General features: G+C 38.6%; 1 pseudogene; it reads left to right on the top strand.

The window, feature by feature from the left end:
- The first annotated feature begins 1,988 nt into the window (after window positions 1-1,988).
- On the top strand, window positions 1,989-24,556 carry LOC123811336 (annotated as a pseudogene).
- Window positions 24,557-24,890: the final 334 nt, after the last annotated feature.

Raw genomic sequence — 24,890 nt, 5'->3', positions numbered from 1 at the left:
TTTCAATGACATTTTCTCATCACGGAGCCTAGGAGTCCTTTCCAGGTTCTAGCTCAGAACAGATGTCGTAGGGCAACCTTCCACTGACCTTTTTTGAGTAAGGTCCTTTGTTTACTTGAACTCACTTTTAAGATCAGCCAAGCAAGGTTTATCAGACCCCAGGTCACCTAAGAGAAGATTCATTGCCAAGAAACCTTTTCTTCAGTTTAACAGGAAAATGAAATAAAATCAAAGGGCTAGAAAGCACACAGGTGGTAACTCCAATACATCCAGATGATGCTTCTGCCAGCCCAACTGCTTACCAACAACATAATCTCACTATGCACATCTGAGTTATTTGCAAGTTTTGCCATTTTAAGGAATGTCCTCCTCTTTTAAAAACTGTTTCCTAGTAGAAAGAGCATCTAAGAGTAGCTGATCTTTCTCAACCAATTCAGAAGGTACATAAAGAATATTCCCACAGATACTGGGCCCAGTCCCAACCTGACCAAGGCCCACACTTCACTCTGCACTGCTGGAAAGAGCAGCTAGAGGCACGGCACATTTCTTTTACAAGAACTCCTAAGACATTTAGAAAACCAATGTGTATGGAATATCTATGATGGAATAAGGGTCGCCTTCCCAATCATCCCTTGAACCTCCACAACATGATTTCTCAGCCCTGGGTAGCTTTGAGATAGCACCTGAACCCTATGTCTCACCCCTAAGGACTCTGATGTGACTAGTTATGCAGCCAACACATATTTGTCATCATTATTAACATCACTATGGAGATAAAGTGCATTCAAAGTTAAAAAATTGGGGGGGACTCTGTCACTGGCATTAACTGGAAATTCCAAAAATATACAGATATATATATACAGTTTTCTAACATAGAGGATAATGACGTGTGGGAAAGCTGACCATAAATACCTTCAAGTTCTGGGAAACCTTAGTGACTAAACTAGGTTATTTTGAATAATAGGCAAAAATGTAGAAGTAACGAAGAAAGAGAAAATTGAATTCAATGTGCAAGCCAAGTGAAAGTTAAGGCAAAGTCTTTCTGAGTGACACAAAAGAAATGTGACTTGGCTTCTTTGAGAAGCCACATGGACAGTAAAGAAGGTGGGAATGAGAGAAAAATCCAGAGTAGCAAATTAAATGAGCTGCTTTGCTAGCTGATTCTTGAATAGAGAAAAAGAAATTTTTTATAGAGTCCATAAACTAATTCTCCTTTCACAATTTCTTAATTCTGTTTGGTTTGAGAAACCAAACCATGTCTCCTAGGAGCAGATTATTTTTTAGAGTTTGTTAAAAACAAACCTTTCTATATTTAATTTTTTTTTTAAATTTTGTAAAATGTCAGCTTCTATGCCAGGTTATCAGGACTCAGAGGAGCTCAGTAGCCAGGAGGGAAAAGGTGAGGTTGATCTTGAGTTTGGCAGTGGCTATCGTAAGGGAGGCAATTCGATCCATGCAAATGTCTCCTTGAATCAAGCTTCTATTTCCCCCTTACTCTCATTTTCACTTTTGCCTTTTAATGTTGCCTGAATCTATTCTAAGTGTCCTTTGCCATGGCAACACCTGCAGGTGAAGGCCCTGCTCCTCGCCGCCAGCCTCGCCAGTGATGAAGTGGCAATTAATCACTGCACAAGGAGAGGAGTGCAATCTCCAAGACACCCAGGAACAATTTCAGCACGAGGGTGTCCCTAAAGCACCCTCTTCTCACAGGTGTTTAACCTGTTTAGCCATACACCAGGAAAAGGAAAAGTAAACAAAGACCCTTTCTTCCTCTGTTGTTAACATTTTATCACTCATCTCCCCAGGACTGATGCATTCTCTAAATTTGTACTAACAGCTCCAGGGAGTCAAAGTTACCTCAGCAGAATGTCATCGGGGGCAGTAGAAAAGGAGAGCTCTGCTCACTCTCCCTCTCATATGCCTTCAAGTCGATGAGGACCTGAGGCCAGCTCCAAAGCTATCGTGCAGATGCGAAGTTACATCTTACAATGGCCGGGGCCAAGGTATGTGACATCCATGCCTTCTGGGCCTCTGCCAATCATTCCCCATTTCTGAAAAGATGCTTATTCAGAGATGTTTCAGCTTCTTATTCATGCTGTCAATAAAAATAGAACACTATCCACTTATGTTTGACGTTACAGCCTTTCAATTCAGGCTCTTAATGCACTTCACGAACCTTGTCCAGGTGCCAAGTACTGCCTTTCTCCCAATGGACAGATAGGCACATGAAAGTCAAGAATCTGCCCCAATGTCTACCTCAAAGGAGTCAACATCAAGGCTAGAAGAGCCCTGAAGATGTGATATTCTAACTACCCCCTTACCCAGATTCTCTTTGTTGGTTATTTCTACAAAGCTTTATACACCTTGGTAGCTCAAGGAAGATGACATGTGACAAAATATTGTTACCTGTTGAGACCCATTTGCAAATTGTTCAGTGTGATTTCAACTCTATGTAAACTTGCTATGTCTTTTCATTTACAAAGTTGATATATTATTTTCTAAAGTTTGAAATAGATGGACCTGACTCTTATTCTGATTGAGTAAGGGCTTGAGCTTTATATATTGCCTGAAAATATAAATTCACAGTATTAAAACTCTATGTCCAGATGTTCTGTTTTCAGGAAGTTCCTTCTATGATCATAGCTGCCAGTAACATTACTTTTATTCCTCCACCAAAGACCAAACCAAAACTTTCAAGAGGAAGTTTTGCTGTGGAAACCTCTGGGGTCAAAGGTCAGGCAGTTAGCAGCAGGCAAGTGACAATCATCAGTCTCATGAATCATCCTGATCACCCAAAGACTCTTCCCAGTGGCCACTGACTCCTCTCTGCTCCATCTTCAGTGTCCATGAAATCAGTTTGACTACCTTCTCCCACCTTTCTCAAGTAGTGAAATCCCTTTTCTGTTGTGGGGATCACTTTCCGTTATTCAAGGATTGATTCTCTATGGGTTTTCAGCTCTTCTTTCAGGAATCCAGGATTCAGTGCTAACCACTGGTCCTAGCAGTTCTCACAAATCCATCTCCTCTTGGACTTGTGCCCACATAAACAAGTCCTTCCTCATATTTATACTTAAACTCTCTTAGAATTTCAGCTCTTCAAAGGCAAGGAATTTAGCCTTTCTTTTTCACTAATATAGGTCAAACACTACATAGTACATAGACTGGACATAGTAGGCACACACAAAAAGTATAGGTTAAACGAACGAATGAATAAATAGAATGTCATAAATGAATATGTGAAGTAAAAGATAATTGCGATACTCTTAAAGCTAGACTCCCAGCCTCACACCCCTCCCCTCCAATCTCCACATCAGACTCATAAATACAACCTTAAAATGTACATCTGATCATATAATTCCACCCCTTAAAATCTCTCAGTTATTCATCCACTGCAAGCTAAAATCCACACCAACAAAAAAGACTACTCAGGATCTGGCTCCTGTCTCACTTCTAGCCTCCCCACCTCCAGCCTCACACACAGCACAGAATCTAACCATGCCGAAGCACTTGCAGTTTCTTAAACATGCCGTTCTCTTTCACATTTGCTCTCTGGCTAATGTAGTCCTCTTTCTTCTGGTTCCTTGGTTTGTGCTGTTTACCTGTCATTCTCTACTCCTACTTTAGCACTCATGTTAATATCCCTTTTTATGACATTTTCTGTCCAGTTCATACTTTCTCCTCTGAGTTTCCATAGTTATAGGATTACATGGCTACCTCACCAATAGACTCTGAGCCTTCTTTTAGTTTGGTTTAATCCATACCTAGCACAACATCTGGGATATAGTAGATGCTCAATAAATTTCAATGACTTATTAAATGAGCTCTTAGCAATACCATAGGAAAGTCAATAAAGTTAGAATTAAAACATATTTTAGAAATTCACTAATCCAACCTTCAGACTTCTAGCTTGCCACCTTGGACAAGTTACTTAATCTGTATTTGCTTCAGTTTCTTCATTTGTAAAGTGGGGATGATTATAGTCTCTTTCTCTTAATGTTGTTATACCTATCTAATGGATTAATACATTGCTTAGAAAAGTTCCTGGTCCATAGTAATCTTTTAATAGATGCTTATTATTTAGGAGGAGAAGGAATAAAGAGGAAAAGATAAGACTTAGACTACCAGATAGTTTAAAGGTTAACTACTCACTTATGGACACACTAGTGGTATAACCAAGACTAAAATGAAAGTTTCCAAACCTTTCATGCACAGTATGAACACTGCATCCATATGATGCAGTTCCCACATGTATTATGAAAACATTGACATGAGATAAAAATGTAAACACATTCCATGTTAAAGACAACTCACATTTTGAATTTAAATTTTTAGTTTCCCTATTTATACTTATGTTATGTATATTAAGTACAAAAAGTGAAATTTAAAATAACAAATTTGAAAAATGTATATACATAGACATTCCAGTATTTTCCCATAACCAGTTTATGGGCCTGCACTTCCCACTTAGAAAATGCCTGGCACTTTTCACACCGAATTGCAGTTTACTTTTCACATGTCTACTTCTTCTAGATTGTGAGCTGGTGGAGAACAAAAACAGAGACTCGAGTAAAACTTGTGTATGTTTGGATTTAAGAGGAATTGCCTAACATCAGGTGGGTGTTTAATAAATACACAATGGGTATTCCTTGTATTCAATAATAAGAACGTACAATTAGGGTGGAATGTAAGAAAAGGTGGTGGTTGTCACTTTTTGCAGAAACTTGAGCCGATTACGAAACCCTCTAGTTGAAATATAAATTCATGTCTCCATGTTTCCTAGAGTTCCAGCTCCCGTGACTCACACAATAAAGATGCCCAAGTGAATGTGTGATAATCTCTGCATCTTAGGGGACTCTACACGTGGCAATTCTTATTCTAGAAACTCAATTGATAGGGCTTTAGATTAAAAAAATAAAGATGAGCAAATTGGAAGTTTGGGAATTATTCAAATGTTGACCTAGACAAGCATAGCCCACTGTCCAAAGCGATCAGTTCTTGAATTAAAAATCTTCAATTAAGAAGATATCAGTCATATAGAAAACCACAGCTAATTCCACAAGACACAGCTACTTATAGTTAATATTTATCCTGTTGGAAAGAATTTAGATTCACCACTCTAGCTACATTAACACTAATAGATTAAAGACATAATACACCAAAGTATTTCCTTGATAAACAGATAAGAACTAGAAAGTCTTTAACCTGAAACTGTAATTCCTTTAAGTTTCTGCAAGCTGGATTTCCACCCAGCTGTCTGTTCTGAAAGTTAAATGCTCAACACTGGAGCTCTAGTTCACTAATTGTTTAATTTTCATTGCAATGCCTCTTCATGCATGTAAAATGGATGGATTTTGCTTTAAAAAATAAACACTTTTTTCTTGTAGTTTTTTTAGCTGTAATTATTTTTGTGTCAGAAATATAATTGTACTCCATAATGAAAGCTAACCCAGTGGGGAAATAATTTTGCACAATTACAGAAAGTTTTAATAAAAGACTGATAAGCAAAGTTTTGAATTTTTAATGCATTCTGCAGGCGGTTGAGTGCCTTTTGCCATCTCTGTCACTTGCCATTAAAGCTGTGTGAAAGAGAGGCCTACCTGTTATACTTGACTTGATTGACAAATGCGAACCCTGACAAAATAAAAGTGAAACAGACAAACGTCAGAATGAAAAAAAATTAAAAACAGTCCCCGTTTCATGGCTAATTTAACATTACTGCCTCCCCTTGACCCTCAAAAATTTCTTTGTATTTAATATTTGGTTCTTACCTACTTATTAGCCTACCATAGTGAACGTTAAACTCCTGCATAGCTTATAGCAATAACTCATTTCTGTAAAAGCACATCCTATTTCCAGGGCATGTTTTTTGGCTTAATTTGAAAAAATTACCCTCGTTTGACAGAGAAAACACTTTCAAACACGCATAACCTATGCATTTATGTGCAAGCAAAATCCGAAGAGTGTAATCCATCTAAGCATTCTGTGACGAAGGCATTGTGAGAGCTGCACTGAATTTGCTCCGGGGCTGCAATTTGAAGTCTTCCTACTGGTATATCATTTTAATGTCTGTTTGTTTACTCCAGGTTCTGCCAGACCCTAAACAGCACACCAAAGTCTTTTTTCAGTTTCTTCAGGTTGGTGTCCAATGAGCATCAACAGCCTGTGTTTTATTTCCCTGTCCATAGCCGGGGAGGGCTAAGGCTGTAGATTCAGCCCCACTGCCCTCTTCAAACTGGCAGGGACAGTCTCATGGCAAACATCAAACTGTCACTTGGTTTCATGTGTCTGCTGCCTAATAAGTTATTTTGGATCACAGTGATTTGCCAGCATATGCTCAAGATAAAATGTTCAAATGATGCAAAGTGGGACTTTCAAATTATGATCCCAAGTACTTTTTTTTTCCATAGCCACTTACATGTAATCTAAAAATAAATACTCAGGCTCCACTAGGATGTGACAACTTCAGCAAACAAAATTGAAAATAGCTGCCTTACAATAGTCCCTCCCTCTGAAAGAAACAGGGGAAAATATACCTTTAGAGAAAAATGCAACGCCTGTTAAGGAACAGACGAGCTACTCACAGCAGGTTTGTGAAGAGAGGCACAAGGACATAAACAGCTCAGGATGGGTATCAAGCAAGGAAAAAACCAGCCAGCAATCACTGTGCTGAATCCCGGAAGGGGCGCGGGGAAGTGGTCACAGGTGATTGTCATGTGTGATAATTATTATTACTGTACACCTGCTCCTCCGCACTAATTAACTTTGGATATGCAAATCAATCCTATTGCATCATGCCCCTGCTCTCCTCCCCTACAGATAAGAAGATGTTCAGCTGCTGGATTTAATTAGGATAATGAACGCCAGGCCCATGGTGGCTTGGCAGGGGAGGTGGGGGGGAAGCTGTGACTGACCTTTTCTCCCAAAACGTTGACATTTTCTAAGGCTTCTGAGCACTCGAAGTCACCTCCATGGCTGGGACATTGATAGGAGCGGATTGATGAGGTGTCATTAGAGGAGAGACGCCGTGGCCCCAGTGTTTGCTGGGAGAATACAGCAGGTGTTCTGACAAGGACACACACCATCACTGTTATTTGCCAAACAATTCTCCTGATTCAGTAAAGTCAAGCATGCCAGCATTTCTTTATAAAAGAAAACAAGGCTGTTTTTCATAACCACCCAGAGGAGAGGTCATCACTATATTGCATTTTCTGAATCACCTTCCATTTCACATCAATGTATTAAAAAGGTTTCTATTATTCCTCTTCCCTCACATCCTTCCCTCTGGACCTTTCCTATCTCCCCTCCGCCCTGCCCTGCCCAGAATCCTCATGGCATGTAAGCCGAAAGCATTTTGTGATGCTAAGTTAAAAGGGTTAAATTTGTTCCAGTGAATCCCTATAATTCCATTCCTGTAACATAAGGTGAGGCTAGGGCTTCTGTGATTAAGTGGAAAGAGAGGGCAGAGTAGCATCTTCTTGTTTGGATATCTGGTCTGCTTGTTTATCAAAAAATTGTTTTCAATTATATATATATATATATACACACACATATATGTACCTTATTTGAATTTCAAATTCAAAAACCTGCACACAAAATAACACAGAGGAACATGGGCTATAATATGATCCTGTTTTCCTCTCTCTCACTCTCTGATCATTTACTCAGCTTTAACTTTTTAGCCATCTGTGTGTAGAGACTTTTCTGTATTTGCCGTTCTGACAATGGAGTTTTATGCAGTAGTAAAATAATCCCATATTAGATCTCTCTTTTCTTTTCTACTCTCTTCTTAATGTGTTCAATTATAATGGAAGAATAACTTTAGGACACTAGCCAATTTCACAAGGAGGTGAAATAAAAGCACCTTGGTGCGGCTGAAAAATCAGGCTGATCAGAGCCCAACAAGGAGGCAGCGCCAGGGTCCCATTTCTAAAGCAATGCGGAAAGGTTTCAAAAATTAACCAGGACTTGAAGAAACATGAGGAATCATTCTGTTTCTACTATCTTGATAGACTGCACATTGAATGAGCTTTCTTTTAAGAAATCAGAATTTTGTGATAGGTTCACTTTTTTTGTACCTAAGATATGATATACTACTCTTCCTTTTTCTCTGAACAAAATCGCATTAATAACATAGAAGAGTATCATAAACACTGCAGTATATCCAAATGACATCATGTTGAGGGGGCTGAAGGTATTTAAATTGATCTTTTCTGCAATATTAAAAAATAATCAGGTGGTCAAATCTGGAACTATAAGATAGTGTAGAATCTAGTCATCTACTTTAAAGAAAAATAACAAGTTCAAGGAAAACTGTTGTCTTTTTTTTCATGAAGCATTACAAAAGTGCTGGACTTGAGTAATCAGGGTTTGTCTCTTACAGCGAGAGAATTACTTGAATGCTATAGGTTACAGCTGGTTGCAATATTCCTTATTTTTGATGACATTCCTTTCATAATGAGGTTTCAGCATATACTAACAGTTAACATTTGGCAAGACACAGCTTTAGAGATTCCACACATGGACTATTAGCATGGAGCTGAATGTGTCATATCAAATGGGGGTGAACATCACAAGTGTGCTTGTATGCGTGTGTATTTTCCTTTTCCAGATCAAGCACTTTGCCAATTGCTTATTACTGTTACTTATACTGTCTCTGCAATTACTAGTACCAGTTCTCTCTTGTCCTTGCTCCTTTTCCCCTCCAGCATTTGTTTTCAGCTGCTCAGCTGTATCTAGAACCATTTCAGGTAGCTGTCTCCTCCTTCTCTCAATACTTCTTTCTCTGTGAATGCCCAGGCAGCTGACTGCATTAGGAAAGCAGGAAAAGTAAGTACTTTTCATTCACAAGTATGTTAGCATTTTTATTACAAACCTTATTTGTCAATCTCAGCACTGAAGAGAAAGAGCCGCTGAACCAAGAACCTAGATTCAGCAGAATTGGGAAAGCAGCATCTGACAATGGAGAGATTAGTGCAAGGCTCCTCCTTTCGTGTCTACAGACTCCTCCAGGAGTATGGGGCATATGCCGTTGTGGCCTTCTGTGTGCCTGGTCCCCAAGGGAGAAAAGGTCACTACCAACCCAACCTCACTGTACAAAATTGTGGTAGAAGTTGACATCTTGGGAAGAAATCTAATTAAATTGGAACTTCAGGAATTAGGACTCCAAAGTCTTACTCCCAAATCACAACATTAATTTGGAAAGTTCATTTAAACTCTTCATTTCTGAGTTTCTCTCCCTGTGTTTATGTTGCTGGTTGTGTGTCCTTGGACAACTTCTTTTCTTGACCTCCCTCAATGTGAAGTTCACCATTACACTTACAAAATGAGGATAATAATAGCAGCCCATAATGTTTTGCTAAAGATTAAATGAGAATTTATATGTAGCTTACAGTGCTCATCTCTTAATAAATATAAGAAACATTGCCAGTGTGTCCAATAACATAGTAATAGTATATAGTATATATAATTATTAAACTAATGTAGTGTTCATAACTGCTTACCTAGTATCCTAGTATATAGAGAGAAATATATAGATATAAATATCTTATCAGGGAATTGTGAACACTTTAAAGCTATTTTTAAAAATCCCTTTGCACCTCATTTGGGTATAGCACATGGTATATTTCCATCAGATAGGAGAAATAAATACACATTTTTACATAAGCATCATCTCTTTCTTCTTACTGAAAAGATCATAATAGCTAGCTAGAAAGCTGGATACAAATAGAAAAATGAAATACTAGGTCCCTGTGATCTTTTCACATGCACTTTGAATTTAAAAGCTAAATTCTTCCATTTGAGAATTTGAGAACGTATCCATGAAACTTCATGAATAGAAACCTATGGGTATTCTAGACACTTTTTATATATAATTTAAGCTCAGTAATACAACCTATTGATTATTTGCTTTGATTTTCACTATCTGACCAAATAAAGCAGAGACAGATGGCTTTTCTGACTTACACTATTTTAAGCTACAAAGATGTTACCCATTTTTGAGCCTCTGTAGTTAATCTAAAATCTGTCACATGATAAAATTAAACCTTCCAGATTTTAAGGTGAAGACAGTGTGAATTAAAGATCAGAAGACCCAGGCTCTCATGCTGGCAATAAACACACTTCACTACCTCTTGTGAATTGTTTCACCTTGCTGAATCTCAACCTTCTCGTCTATGAGGCAAGCTAGACTAGATCTGGGCTTCTCAATGTTTAGTGTTCATACTGATGACATAAAGATTTTGATAAGAGGAAGAATCTTATCATTATCAGGAGGCCTTGCGTGAGGCCAAAGGGTCTGCATTTCCACCAAGCTCCCAGGTGGTGCCAATGCTGCTGGCCTATGGACTACACTTTGGACAGCAAAGGACTAGATAAATCCTTGAACAAATCTGTGTAATTTGGGGTTTCTATCAAGTTATTCATGAGGAGGCATGTCACCATGGCCCCAACAGGGGTCAAGCACAGAGAAATACCACTATGCTCTAGTACTTTACAGTTAGCAAAGTGTGTTTGCATCCATTTAGTCATCACAGCAATTCTGAGAGAAGTCTAAACTCAGAAAAGTTGAATCACTGGCTCAAGATCATACATCATATTGTCAATATGTGGCCAAACCCAGAATCAAACAGAGAGACTCATTTCCAGCTAGCTGTGCTCACATACCCCCAAGTCTTCCACAGTCACCTTTGCGTTCGACAGGCCCCCAAATCCAGGAAGCCAAAGAAGACCAAACAGCCTAATGGGGTTTCATACACAGCCAGATATTTATATTTTTATTCACCGTTACCTAAATATTGATGAAATCTAGTGTTTATCTGTAAGAGTCGATTTAAGATTTCTATGTTCTTTCATATCTTTCCATTATTTTCCTGCCATCTCCCATTCATCAAGTACAGAAAAGTCTCTCAGGCTAGCTTGCACAAGTTTCAATTGCTACCGTACGTGAGTTCTAGATCTTAAAGGCCAAAAAGCATCTATTTGACGAAAGAGCTATAAGGCAGCCATAAAAATTATGGATCACAGAAATAAGCAATTAGTGTTATCTTCAATTGCTTTATTGGCAGTATTCACTCGTTAGAATAGAGGCAGCCGTAAAACAGATTGCAACATACTGTATAACAGCATATGGGATTTTACATTATAATGCTATTCTCTGCCAAGAAGTCATATTTTCATTTGAATGCATGGAACAGATTATCACAGGGTTTCCAGCACTAGAAGTGGATGACCCTCACTTTTTTTGTAGTTGTTTTTAAAAGGCAATTCCTGAAGTTAGGGATAAATCAAAATAAGTGTGATGGTGAGTAGGACTGTGTGTTACATGTTGGCATTCTGAGCCTTTGGAGACTGGGGATGGCATGGAGCTACAGCAGACAATAAAGTCAATCTCTAACGTGGTGGATAGAGGGAGGGTTGAGGGTTTGCCAGTCTTCCAAACCAGCTGGCGTCAATTCTGAAGGAAGCTGCTCACCCGCCCATCTCATCACAGCTGAAGTACTGCAAAAGGCACCACTAGGACAGGGCATAGGAATAAAACAATAGGAATAATAATACAAGAAAACAACAGGATCTTTATTTAACATTGAGAAATGTCATCTTGATGACTACTCTGCCATTTTTACAGAGAGAGTGTATGAGCATGTTTATATACTACAGATTATACATACACACACACACCTTCAAATACACACACCCTGGGCACATTTCAATAGGCCAGCTCTCAGGAATCATCCACAGGCCTAGAGTTTAAGAGTTTCCCCATTGCCTCACATATTTTATAATTTTCAATATGGCACACCTGGAAATAGGTCTACATGCTCACCTGTCCTCCTTCAACAATTCAAATTGGAAAAGCAGTAAGGAAAAGTACACCTAACAGATCCTCCTTCCAAGATCAGCCTGTGACATAGCAAATGAAAGGCTTTGAAAGACAGGATTGCTGAAAAGGAAGCTCATGTAGTTTCAAATTAGAAGTCAAAATTTTGCACTCACAGTTGATCAAATAAATATTAATCACCAAACATATTTATGCCACTTCTCATGCAGTTGCAATATATTTCAAAAGTATTTTTAAATTGTGGATAAAATACACCAGGAGGGCAGAAAAATTAATCTCCTTTTATAGAACTTCATACAGGAGGTAGCGAGGGGCATGTGTAGTAATTTACCAGAACAAAGGAATATGTTTGAATTAGTTTCTGTGTGTTTTCTGCTATTTTTTCCTGATCTCTTAAAATCTGAATAATTTTATGAAGTCTTTAGAGTCTATGTACAAAAAGTCATGTTAAAAGTAGACTTTGATCTTAAGCAATATTCCAATGATTGGAGTATTCACTTAAGCAATTTTTCTAGTCTTATAAAATTTTAAAAATTTCATTTACAAAAATTTATAATGTTAGGAAAAGATCACCCTAAGTGATTAAAAAGGCAGGAATAATGCAAAATAAAGTACAACAGAGCTGCCTTTCCACGCCCTTCGGTCATAGGAACATTTCTCATATCTCTGTTTTAGGACTTTTCTTTATAAAAGGATTTGGTGAAAAGAGTAATGAGAATAAAAATTAAAGCATTTTCAACCTAATCCTGACTATGCTACTTACTAGTCTGTATGGCTTGCATACATAAGCATACCTCAGAGAAATTACAGGTACGGTTCCAGACCTCCGTAATAAAGCAAGTTATAACCTTTTTGCTCTTGGAGGTCTTGCCTTCAATTTGTAAAAAACAAACAAACAAACAAAACACGCAACCTCTGTAAAGTGCAATAAAGCAAAGTGCAATAAAATGAGGTGTACCTGTATTGGTTTACTGTCTAAGTTTTACTTCAGCTGTCATGGATTTATTTGTAAAGTTGCACAATGACCATATCTACAGCATCCTCCCAAACTGAGCTTAAATTTTTTTTTTAAATATTTTTCAAGTGGTTAGAGTAACTTATGAATGACCATCTTGTCTTATATTTCAGTGTGAGGAAATCTGGCAGTTTTTCAGGAGTCAAACAAAGGGGCCCCATTAAAAACCGTAAATGGAAAAAGGAACAAAGACAGTGGCTGGTTTATACTCTAAGAAATTGGGGGTGTTACATTAACGTATAACACAGTGAAACATCTGCCTTTTAGTTCAATGGGAGTATTGTCTTCAACAGCCTACCAATTTCTTAATTTGGCAGCTCTTGTGGCCCTGGACTTGTGATTTAGATGACCTTGTTATATGTATAAAAATGTTGAGAAGCAACTGCTCTGTAGGTCTATAAAGTAGCAAACTCAAGGGACTGCACATTTTTAAAATGACAATGTGTATGTGTGTGTCCCAAAGACGGTCCCACTGAATCAGATGACAGTAACACCAGAAGTTAGCAGAGAAATTATTTTTTATATATTTATCTTGCCATGCAGAAATGTTACTTAATTCAGCATTGTTCAGAACAAACCAACAGTGAATAGTATCTCACTATATAATGACTACTTTTTCTTTCCTTGCAATAGAGTAAAGCATTTAAGGGGGAAAAAAAACCCACAAGCATCTCAAATAGCCTCTGCTTTGCTGTAAAAATAGGCTGTGACGAGACTAACTCTTCCAATCAATTATGCAGCATGGTTTTAAGTGAAGAAAAATTTCAACATACGTATCCCTTCAAAATATATACAGCATATATCTATATGTGCAAACTGCGTAAATTTTGAAGGGCTACGAAGCATATATTTTGCTACAGCAAAGTTCTGACTGTTAAATTGATTGCAACAAAACTATAATTTCTTTTGCTGAAAAGCCGTAGCAATATGAATCTTACTGGGATTACTTACACTCAGTGGTGTGTGTATACATCTATATGTGTGTGGATATAAACAACAGGATCTCTTCAAATTCTCTTCAGTAGGCTCAGAAACAACGCCTCTAACTAAAATATTCCTCTGAAATTTTCTCTTTAAAGAGGCAATAGTAAACGAACACACTTCCAGTTCTACAGGATACACATGTGGACTCTGAATCTGTTCTGCTGGAGGATGGGTCAGCCAATGCCGTTCATTCCCTTTATTTACGGGCAGAGTTCCTTAATGGTCTCCGTAAGAGCACCCTTTCCAAAGAATGATCTGCAACATTAACCAGAGCAATGTGACTTAGACTTTTCCATACATATATATTTTTTTTCTCATTTTGGCTGAATTCAGGAATGAGTCTGTGGGCTGAAAGAATTGATCTGTCACAGAGCAACAGATTGCAGTTTGAGACTGCCAACAAATCACAAGCAACAGTAGGTAATGACTAATTGTAACGGGAACGATGGAACAGAGGGTGGGATCATTTCAGAAAAAAGTAACTGAAAAAATGATCTTTCCCAAATGAGATCAAACCGTTTTGTTTGGATATTTGTTGTCGTTAAATCCAGTACCAAGCACTGCACCTTCATTCTTCTCGATAGTTCCTCTTCGTGCTGATCACGCTGACAGTCTCTCAGAGATATGCAAATTATCCAAGAGAGGCTGCCTTTTCTGTTTCTTTACTTCTATTAATGTTATTTGATGAGGCACTTTGGAGGTTTCTCAATGAATTATTATTTTAAAACACTCTTTGGAGTGTATAACCCAAGACAGGAAAGCTTAACCATGACTCCCATGTTGTAGTAATGAATACACAACATGAGCTTGGGGGGGAAAAGGGGGTGAATTTATGAAGATTTACAAGGTCCAAGAACTAGCATGGTAAGAACAATCATATCCATCTCTTTAATTGATTATAATATTGCAGTTTTTAATTATCTATTTACTCTTCCTCAGATTTTCATGAAATACTTTTTCTGATAGTCAACACATACAAATTTGTTTATAACTGAAATTTAACATTCTAAGACTGTAATATATAAATTATTTGGATCTTGAGGTGCTTAAAGGAATTAAACTCTGCACTAAGGTTCAAATACTTCGGGGACATTCTGTAAGTTGTGCTTCACCACAGTAAAGATCCAGACTTTCTCTGCAGTGGGATCACAAGAATTCTGTGGCTCTCTGTTACTGTAGAGATTATAGAGTATATTGGGGCACATATAATTTCATATTTTTAAAGGTCACTTATTTTGTTTAAATTTAAATATTTAATTGCAACCAAAACAGTGTGGCAAGATTGTCCATACATTTATTCTAAATGTAAAGATAATAATTTCCTTAACTTGATGATGTAGGCTAGTTACACCAACCTTTAAGGGATACAATCCATTTTGTTTCACTGATATTTTAATTCCTAAATTGTCTGCTTTCTACAAACATGTTGAACACCAGATTCCATATCTATTTAATATTTGCATCAAATGCTCTTTTCCTCCTTATTATTCACAAAAGAAATAAATGAAGAAAGCTAAGGGCTGCCCTCCTTTTCAAATAGACATCAATGGATGCCCCCAAACCAGTTTCTCATAAACTCAAAAAGCGAAGAGCTGTTCTAGAATGTCAAGTTCAAAAATTAGCCATTAACATGCAAACATGGAAAAGAGAAAGTTTGCAGAAATAAGGATCAAAATCAAATTGGATGGGAGGAGAATAAAAAACAATGGTTAACAATGAAGTATGGAAATTTGAAGCAATGTGCATGAGGAAAGAGAAGATACTAAGGGTAAATAAAATGTCACAGAGCAGCAGGAACTTTGTGAAAGGGACCAGGAAAAAAAAATACTAAGGAAAAATGTAAAACCTTGATAAAGAGAAGTCAACTCATATCAGGAACCCATAAAACACTTATAGAAAGTCAGAATTATATTCAACTAAATTTTAAATTAATTTTCCCTCTATTCTGATTCTTCAATATTAATAAATGGCCTAGCCTCAATCCTAATTAATAGGGGTCATAGGCTTGGAATTTCCCATCTGTTTCAGAGGAGCTTGTACATATAATTGTGTATCTAAACCATTCTTTAGTTTCCTATGTTAGAATATTTTAGACAAAAAACATACACCATCATCTCGATAATTGAAAATCTGCTAAAGCTATTTATATTTATTATAAAACTGTTTGAACCTCCCAAGGGGTGAAGTGCAGATGACTTTATGTTCCAGATTTCAACACAAGTGCATCGGTTTTCCCTTATCACCTATATCCTGTTCATCCAAACTCAGTGCGAGGGCTGAGCTACTTTACAGTGGTAATCTACTCTGGTCAGCTTTTACATCTCAGGTGATGACAGAGATACTGCAATTAGGAAATACTGGCACAAAAGGCCAAACACGGTGTTATAGACAGTACCCAGGTCACTTGGTACAATAGAAACACTGCCAGTAATTTTCAAGGACTGATGAAACACCACCTGAGGTGAATTATCTCAATCACTCAACATTTGCTTATTCATTCATTCAATAAATATTTGTCAAACATCTACCCACCATGTTCCAGATACTACACAGTCCTATAGTTTTTATATCTTCTTTTAAAAGCTTTTATTTATTTATAGAGAGAGGGGAAGGGAGGAAGAAAGAGAGGGAGAGAAACATCAGTGTGTGGTAGCCTCTCATGCATCCACCACTGTGGACTTGGCCCAGCATGTGCCCTGACTGGGAATTGAACCAACAACCCTTTGCTTTGCAGTCCAGCACTCAACCCACTAAGCTGCGCCAGCCAGGGCTAACTTTCATGTCTTAACATCATTATATCACATATAGAATGGTGAAAAGAGCCCAGTTCACAACAGTAACAATTTTAAAACCCGAATTACCACCTCTTTTCCCCATGTTCTAATTGTGCCTGGCCTTTCATGCAGGTCATGTTCATAACTATTTGATATATTTTAGTAATTTCAGGTGGATCCTTTTTCTCATACATAACTACTTCATGAATGGTCATATTATAGCATGCGAGCTCATATAAAGCATTGTTCTTTTAAGCTAACAATATTCCTGGCATTAATCATCATAGTGTGAGTGAAATAACCTCTCAACCCCACCAAGAAGAAGAGAAAGGCCAGCATTAGGGATAGAGCAGAGCCCTGAGATGGGCAAAGGGAGAAACAGGAAACAAGGCATGGCTCCCCCACTTCTTGACAGTGTCAGGTGCTGCCTTCACTTCTGCTCCAGGATGCCTGAGCTAAGATACTTCAGATCTCAGTGAACTGGCATTTCTTTGTCTAGCCCAAGTTGCAAAGTGAGATTTTTTTCATAATTTCATTCTGTAATTCGATATTTAATCCTTCCAATTGCGATTTTATAGATTTCAACCACAATGATGAATTTGTGCTTTTGTTTTCTTTCCCCAGATAACTTGCCATTGCAGGCCCAGATTGTGCACTGCCATAGGTATGCCCTCTCTCCATTTTCTCTAGGTTCACTATTGTTTAGAGGCATTTTAACCAGAACTGCATATTCTATTATACATAGATTCAAGTTCACTATACAAATATATGCATATATCACATATTACCTATGCTGTATTAAAATCACTACTGACACATATACCCACAGAAAAAGTTTTCCTCAGAAAATTAAAGCAATTCGGAGAGTTTGATCAATGTCATTATTCCATGTGTTAAAGTAAATAGGCAACTAATATACTTTCTATCCATGATAAGTCAACTGGGAGCACAATTTGGGTCAGATTTTGGCCAAAAACCTCCAAAATAACAAATATTTAGCAAAACCTGACTGTATTAATTATTTGATGTAAAATAAGAATTAGCATTTTAGCTGTTCTTTTTCCTAAAATAAGCTTGTTTAAAAATGTAATTGTAAAAACAAGTGACCATTGCTTTGGAAGGCCCATCTAAAAACAATACTTCAGAGTAGGACAAAGTCTGAACCTTCCTTTGAGCCATATAACTTTGAAGAGGATCAGGAGCACTTCCTAGGAAAAACTATTCAATCCACTCCCATTTGTTCCCCTTCACCAGGTCAAAATCATAGCTGGTGACCTCAAACCACAGGGAAAATGGGGTGATGGCTGCTGGGTTGTTACTGTGAGCAATTCTCACAGCATTCTTAGGTGCCCCCTCGTGTTTCCAGAGGGGACAGTGGCTCGTAACCAGATTTCGTATGCATGTGGTCCCTTCCAGTTTGCACTGCAGCATATCTGACTTCTCTCCTCTGAGGAGCTATCCTTAGCCACTGCGACCTCAGTTCCTGCAGGTGACAGTATGACTTTCTGCTGATTTATTAAAAATCTCCCATTTTATGGCTCCTGTGTACTCTCTGGAGTGCGATCATGTGACCAGTATAATGACAATCTGTCTCCTTGCTAACATTTCTCTACTTTGGTTATTTGTTTGATAAAGTGAGGAGCTTCCCTTTTGTTGCCCTTCATCAGAGCTTAATGTCTTTACTTTGGGATCAATATACTTTATGAATAATTTTATTTCCTTCTATTTTTATGGTCTTTTCTCCTCATTATCATACTGAGTTTATTAGCTGGTGCTGTCAGTATCTTTACCCTGTCATATGTTCCTGAGGTACAGTAAATATCACTTGTGTTGTAATTAATATGCACACCCTCTGCAGTAATTAAAGTACAGACCCCTTCAACCAGCTGAGCTTCCTACACTAATTCCACCTTATCTTCATAATGAACTTATTGTAATCTAAAACTACTACTGAATATTGTTCAGTAAGGCTAGAAGAATGAAATCTAACTAGATGCAATAATATTTGTGAACATGTTAATATAAAAATGAATTTAATTAGTTTAAATCTAATTAAATTTCCTGCACAATTAAAAGCCTCCCCTTCCATTTTTTTAAAAACTAAGAAATGCCCCATCATTGCCCTTTCGATTATTCCTACAAAGAAGCAGACTGTACAGATGTTTTTCTCTGTAAGATGTACAGAAGAAAACCTGTAGAAACCAGAAATTGGATAGTGACACAGTAGGGAAATAGCTGACTCCCTTAGAGGAGTTATGATCTGAAATAGAGGGTTGGCAAAGGGTTTGGACAATTTAGAAATCTGACCTTTCTAAAAAAAGAAAAGCTCAAGCTAAATAGCTTATCCAACCAACCTGTGAATTAAAAATATGTTTTTAAAATATCTAATACCATACATACATTGGAAGTTGCATTAAGGCATAGTCCATGTCCCAAAGGAGCATATAGTTTAATGAAATACATATTTTAATTTAGCAAATATTTATTGGGCATCTTCTAGAAATACCACCGACAATGCATGTCATAGAATTTCTAAATAGGATGACAAAGAAAAAGTCTAGCGCTGAGCTTGAACCTTGAGAGACAAGGCAGAGGCTTTGCATCAGGACACTAGCTGGTGCAGCACATATTCTGTTCTGCTGGAGAGGAGAGTCTGTGTAAATTGGGAAAAAATAGACACAAAAGACTAAATCAAGATACATAATTGGCACAAAGGAGGAACATGTGAGGACCAGCATGTACATTTAATATTACACTTATATTGTCAGGAAACATTTCAACAAGGAAAGTGAGTGCTTACAGTGCAGACCCACAAGAGGCAGAGAGCTGGCAGAGGAGCCCGAAAATTGGGTGAAGGGTCAGGCATGACCACAACAGTGCCAGTAAAAGGGATTATTTCAAGACTGAAGGAAGTTACCAGTAAGGTAGATCCCTGCTTTTTAATTATTCACAGTAATGACTTGGATCTTGAAATGAAAGAAATCATTTCCAAGATTGTAAATTGAACTAAATTAGCAGGCAGCACAGCATTGAGGATTCATACAATATATATACACACATGTAAATATATCATCTTGAGAATTTAAAAGTGGTTTAGTGGTCAAAACACCTGTCAATTAGGACAACATATTTACTCCCACAGTTCTTCTCTTGTTTTCTTTAAAACTACCCCTGTTAACAGGAGATGTGTAAGATGCACTACCTAATGGATTACTGGGAAAGAAGTAACCAAGTGACATCATCCTTGCAAGTAGCATCCAAACTTCACCATTACCTGGCACCTGTTCTGGCAATCTCGGAGAAATGATGGATTGGCTGCCCAAGAAAATCAACACCTCTTCTCCTACTGGACTCAGTATGAACTAATTGGAGAAGAATAGAAAAGTATCCAAAGCAATATCCACCCAATAATTTCTATAAAGTTATCAGTGGTCTTGCTTTTAGATGTGAGATGTCTTTTGGCAACATTGCCTATCCATGCCCCAATTACCAACTAACACCAGCATTGATTCTTTCAATGCCCCATCTCTTATGCATCCCAAGCCTCTAGTTTGAAATTGTATCTTTTCCTTAATGCATTAAATATATATATATGAGTTTTAGAACCTAGAATGATCTCATGACACTTTCTAATACAATAAAATGAAGAAAAGTTAATGTATGGAAGCTGGCCAGTCAGAAGGTAATGAGTTTTAAGTAGAAATCTGATAGTCTAGAAGTTACCCTAAAAAGCAAACTTTTGAGAACCTGTCATAAGGCTTCGTTGATGAAAACAAATAATATGTTGAGATGTACTTCTAAAGCTTTGCATTATAAATCAAAAGAACTAAAATAGACATTTTCTAGAAGAGGGCTTACTATATTTTAAGAAAGACTTAAATGTACTTCAAAAGGACAGCAGGGAGAAAATGAAATGACACTGATATCAAAAATAAATTACAAAGAAAATCTTGGGTTGTTTTGCTGCTAAAAAAAAAAAAACAAAAACACTAAAACAAATGCTGTCATCTACCTGATAGCATGTTTCTTAATGTTGATCTGACATTAAAAAGGAACCCATGCAAAAGGAAATCTGATAGAGATGAGTAGAAATCCTAAAAGATACACTTTTAAAACTCCTGTCTGATAAAGTATTTGTTAGGCGATGTCCAGACAATGACTGAATCCAGAATGTCAGTCCACTTTCAGTGAAGGCAAGGCAGGTGTGGACAGTGGGTGCATGTGTACAGTCGGTGCATGTGCCACACAGACTCTATGTCTGTGTGGCTATCCGTGTGTGTTTATGAGAGAGCAAAGATGCTAACTCAGAAAATTAATATAAAATTTCCTTCAGTATCACTTTTCCATCTATTAACTGCAAATATAATCACTTATTCTGATTTACATTTGTTCATCTTTAAGCTTTGTGTTGAGTTCATGGTAGGACCTGAACCTAATATGGAAGACTAGTCTCAAAGGGCAGGGTAAGTTCTCAAAATTAGCATCAGTGTTACTCAGTGAATCTGCATAATTTTTGAAAATTGTTCATGTGAATGATAGACATGGCTTTAGAGCAAATATTGTGTGACTCCTGATTTATTCTGCATACTCGGCATAGTTTGGGAGCAATACTAATGTTTATGGATTATTTTGCTGTGTATAATGCACACCCACATTTTTGGCCCAAACTTTCAGGAAAAAAATCTTTCATTTTAATTTTTAACTCAATTTTGTATTACTTACATTTAGGTACTTGTTTTTTTGTGTTATAAAGGAATTTTAGCATTTATTTTTTAACATGTTATGGTATGAGAAATTTTATGTAAAAAATAATTACAAAACACAAGAACAGATACAAGGTATTTCAGGTACTACCCATGTGTAATGCACATCCTTATTTTTCCCTCAAAAATTTGTGCAAAAAAAAGTGCACATTATACAGGGCAAAATATGGTAGAGTATACATCTGTAATTCAGTGGGAGCTTTTTTGGAAAACAGATGTATTACTTGCTCAACAGCGAGGTTAGTGGCCAAGTCTAGGGACCTAAGGAAAAGACAGTTGTCAACTCTATACAGGAATATTGTGCCATAAAAAATGCTGTGTTTGTGGGGGTAGGGGTGCAGGGACTGGGAGGTCATTTCAGACCTCCATTTGGTGATATAATTTTGATTTAGTAACAGCTTTTCAGCAGGCTGTGTTCATTAGGGAAATGTCATTAAGAAGGGTTTCACTCTGAGCCTCACAGTGTCATCGCCAACCCCTCTGGTCAGTTTATGTACTGGACCATCGATCCCTTAACATTATCCAGTTGAAACAAGAATAAAAAATGACAACTAAATGATTGATGAGATGGGAAACAGAACATTCTGGGATGCTTACATGAAAGACATCCTTTACGGAAACCCTTGATGAGGAGGAGAAACTTTAAATACTAGGAAAGCTAAGCTCTTCTCATTCTGTGTGTGTGCGTATGTATACATAGCATGTGTATATATGTATATACATATACTGTATATATGTGTATATATGCTGCATATATAAACACTTAAAAGATCTCATTATATATTAATTGAATGCTACTGACTTTTGTACAAAATACAAATAGCAATATTTACCCCTTTCTTCCAGAAATGCTGAGGCTAATTTGAAAATGTATATAAAACCATTTATGCTACTAAATGTTAGGAATGTTCTAATTTTCTTCTGCAGTTATCTCTTTCCTCTGCTTGTAAAAGCTCTAATTGTATTACCAGATGTAAAAGCAAAACCAAAACCTTCAGTTTGCCTTCATTTTTTCCAGCTTACCAAATGGGATTCTAAAATTAAATCTCCATGATTTGCAAAACTCTCAAATTAAGGTAGAAATGATTGAAGGCATTTTTAGCTACATCTGCTCAACCACTAATTTAATGAGCAAATTACTAAGAAATCACAATATTCATATAACGATATTGTTCGTAAGAACTAAGAGATGTCTCAGTACAGATAGCAACTATAATGCTCTGATTCCTCCAGCTTTCTACATACCTAGCTTTCATTTCAAATAAAGAATATGCCCAGTTACTCACTAAGTGTCCAGGATCTTTGGATATGCATGCTAAGTCATCTAGTGAGAAGTGGTATGCTTACGGGCTAGAAAAATTATTCTCCTGTATGTGTTCAGCATTAAGCCAGATTACTGGTCCACTCTTACCTGCTATGCCCATGTCACCAATGTCCCTGCCAGGATGTGGGCCTGCATCATGACCTCTGGCTAGCAGCAGAGACTTCAGCCAGCCTCCAGCACTTCATCATCAGGCCAGAACTTGGCCTAGGAGCCATTGTAGTGAGGGCTGTTACTGACCGACCATGAGGACAACACTGTGCAGTTCTGCAATGCCTCCAGCGTGGTGCTGCTGGGGCTGTGGCTGCGACTGGGGCTGCTCCACAAGCTGAGCAAGGCAGGCCTCTTAGAGACCAGCTGCAAGGAGGCCTACAATCTGATTATGCAAAGTGGGCCACTTCCACTTCTACAAGCACGGTCCCTAGGTTGGCATGCGGAAGGTGGTGCTCTGCAGGTATGCAGTGCAGTGATATGCATCCAAGCAGGTGTCAGTGTAGACAGAGTGGACATCCTTCAGAACCGAGAGGGCATCGCGTGTAAGGGCCCAAGCAACTGAGCACCTGCACAAGGCCTGGTTCAGTGCTTACCACCAGATGCTCTCACTGCCACATGGTCCACGCTGAGCAGAGCTTCATGGCCTCTGACGCCAGTCACGGCTTTGGCCTCTTTGACTACCAGTGCTAGAGTCTGTGCTGACCAAGTGCACCCTTCATCCCAGTGACTCCCTGGCTATAGAAGAGCTGTTCTCCTGGATAATGTCACTCAAAAAATCTCTGTATCAGTCTTTCTCACACATCTGCAAAAGCCAAGTCTTAGGCAAGAAGCAGGCTGCTAATGACAACGGTCCATTGCAGGAGGCCAACGGACAGCCGATGGAGTGGGCTTGCCACCAGGACATGCGGATGACGCAGGTGCAGCATGGTATGGACCCTGCGTGGTTGACAGCTCTCTTTCAGGCGCGTGTGCTTTCGCTACTTGGCTGACATGTTCTTTGGAGAAGTGGTCTACTTTGGACCTACAAGAAGGCATGAACTTGGGCTCCATTGTTCACATAGGTTCAGGAGATGGGAGAGCCAAGAAGCAGCCAGGATGATCAGAGGACTTGGCAGTGCTGGACAAGGAAGTATAGCTGAATCACCACATGCCAGATCTGCCTTGCTAGATGGTGCAAGCTCAACCACCTGCTGCCAGAGCCCCAGGTGAGCCTTGCAAGACTGCACGTGTTTGACCACCTGCTGCCCGAGCCCTACAAAGTCTCACAGGACTTGGCGTAGGCACCACACAAGCCTGGCAGTTACACCTTACTCATTACATCTAAGTAGCAATTCAAGGTGTGAATACTGCCAGAGGTGAGAGACAAGACCAAGTTCAAGCTGATGGCCTGTGAAGGCTGTTCTCTGCATAAAGGGGCACTGGCCATGTGTGCCAGTGTGTCGTAAGAGAACCATGCAAAGACCTGCCTATCCTATCTCACCAACTAGGCCAATGTCCATGTCTTCTTGGTGCCCAGTCTGGGACCCCAGGTATACTAAATCTGCATCCAGAAGGAGGACATCAATGGCATTACCTTCTGTGTCTTCACATGTCACCACCAGAATTTTTCTTTAATTTCTCCATCGGAATTTGAATGCTTTTTCATTAGCGGGCCTGGTGATGATGCTGGTGTCAGCTACAGGCTCCCGGAGTTGCCAACACTAGCCAGGTTTAATGGAGCCCCAGGTATTGTCCTGCCCTGTGGCACCATGATGGAAGCCCTGATCCTGTCCACAGCAAGGGAGTTGACTCCCAGAGTCGCCCAAGGCCATGATGGATGCTGCAGGGAATGTCATGGTGGAGAAGGTGGAGGATTTCCTAGGCTCTTAATGAAGAATCTTTGGATCCTGGTAGAAGACTATGCTCAAGCCTGTGTCACCCTGATCAGGTGAGAAAGTCCAGAACTATAATCACTACCTGCCCTGCTTGGAAGTATGATCTGGAACCCCTGGCTCCTGCCTAGTCTTTCATACAGACCTACACCTGCTAAATTGTGGGCCTGTGAGGACTATGCCCAGCCCTGCCAATGGGCCTAAGGGTGAGGGTCCCAGACTTAGCACAGTTCCTCTGAGGCAGATTCACACCATTTCTTCCCACAGGCATTGGCTACTCTGGAGGCCAGGTGCCACCGGAAGAAGATAGCTGGGACTAGCTGTCCACACCA

This window comes from Phyllostomus hastatus, unplaced genomic scaffold (genome assembly GCF_019186645.2).
Source record: "Phyllostomus hastatus isolate PE091 unplaced genomic scaffold, TTU_PhHast_1.1 phas_scaffold_78, whole genome shotgun sequence".
NCBI classification, from domain to species: Eukaryota; Metazoa; Chordata; class Mammalia; order Chiroptera; family Phyllostomidae; genus Phyllostomus; species Phyllostomus hastatus.
Note: the sequence above shows the minus strand (reverse complement) of the source record. Positions and strands in the feature narration are given on the sequence as shown.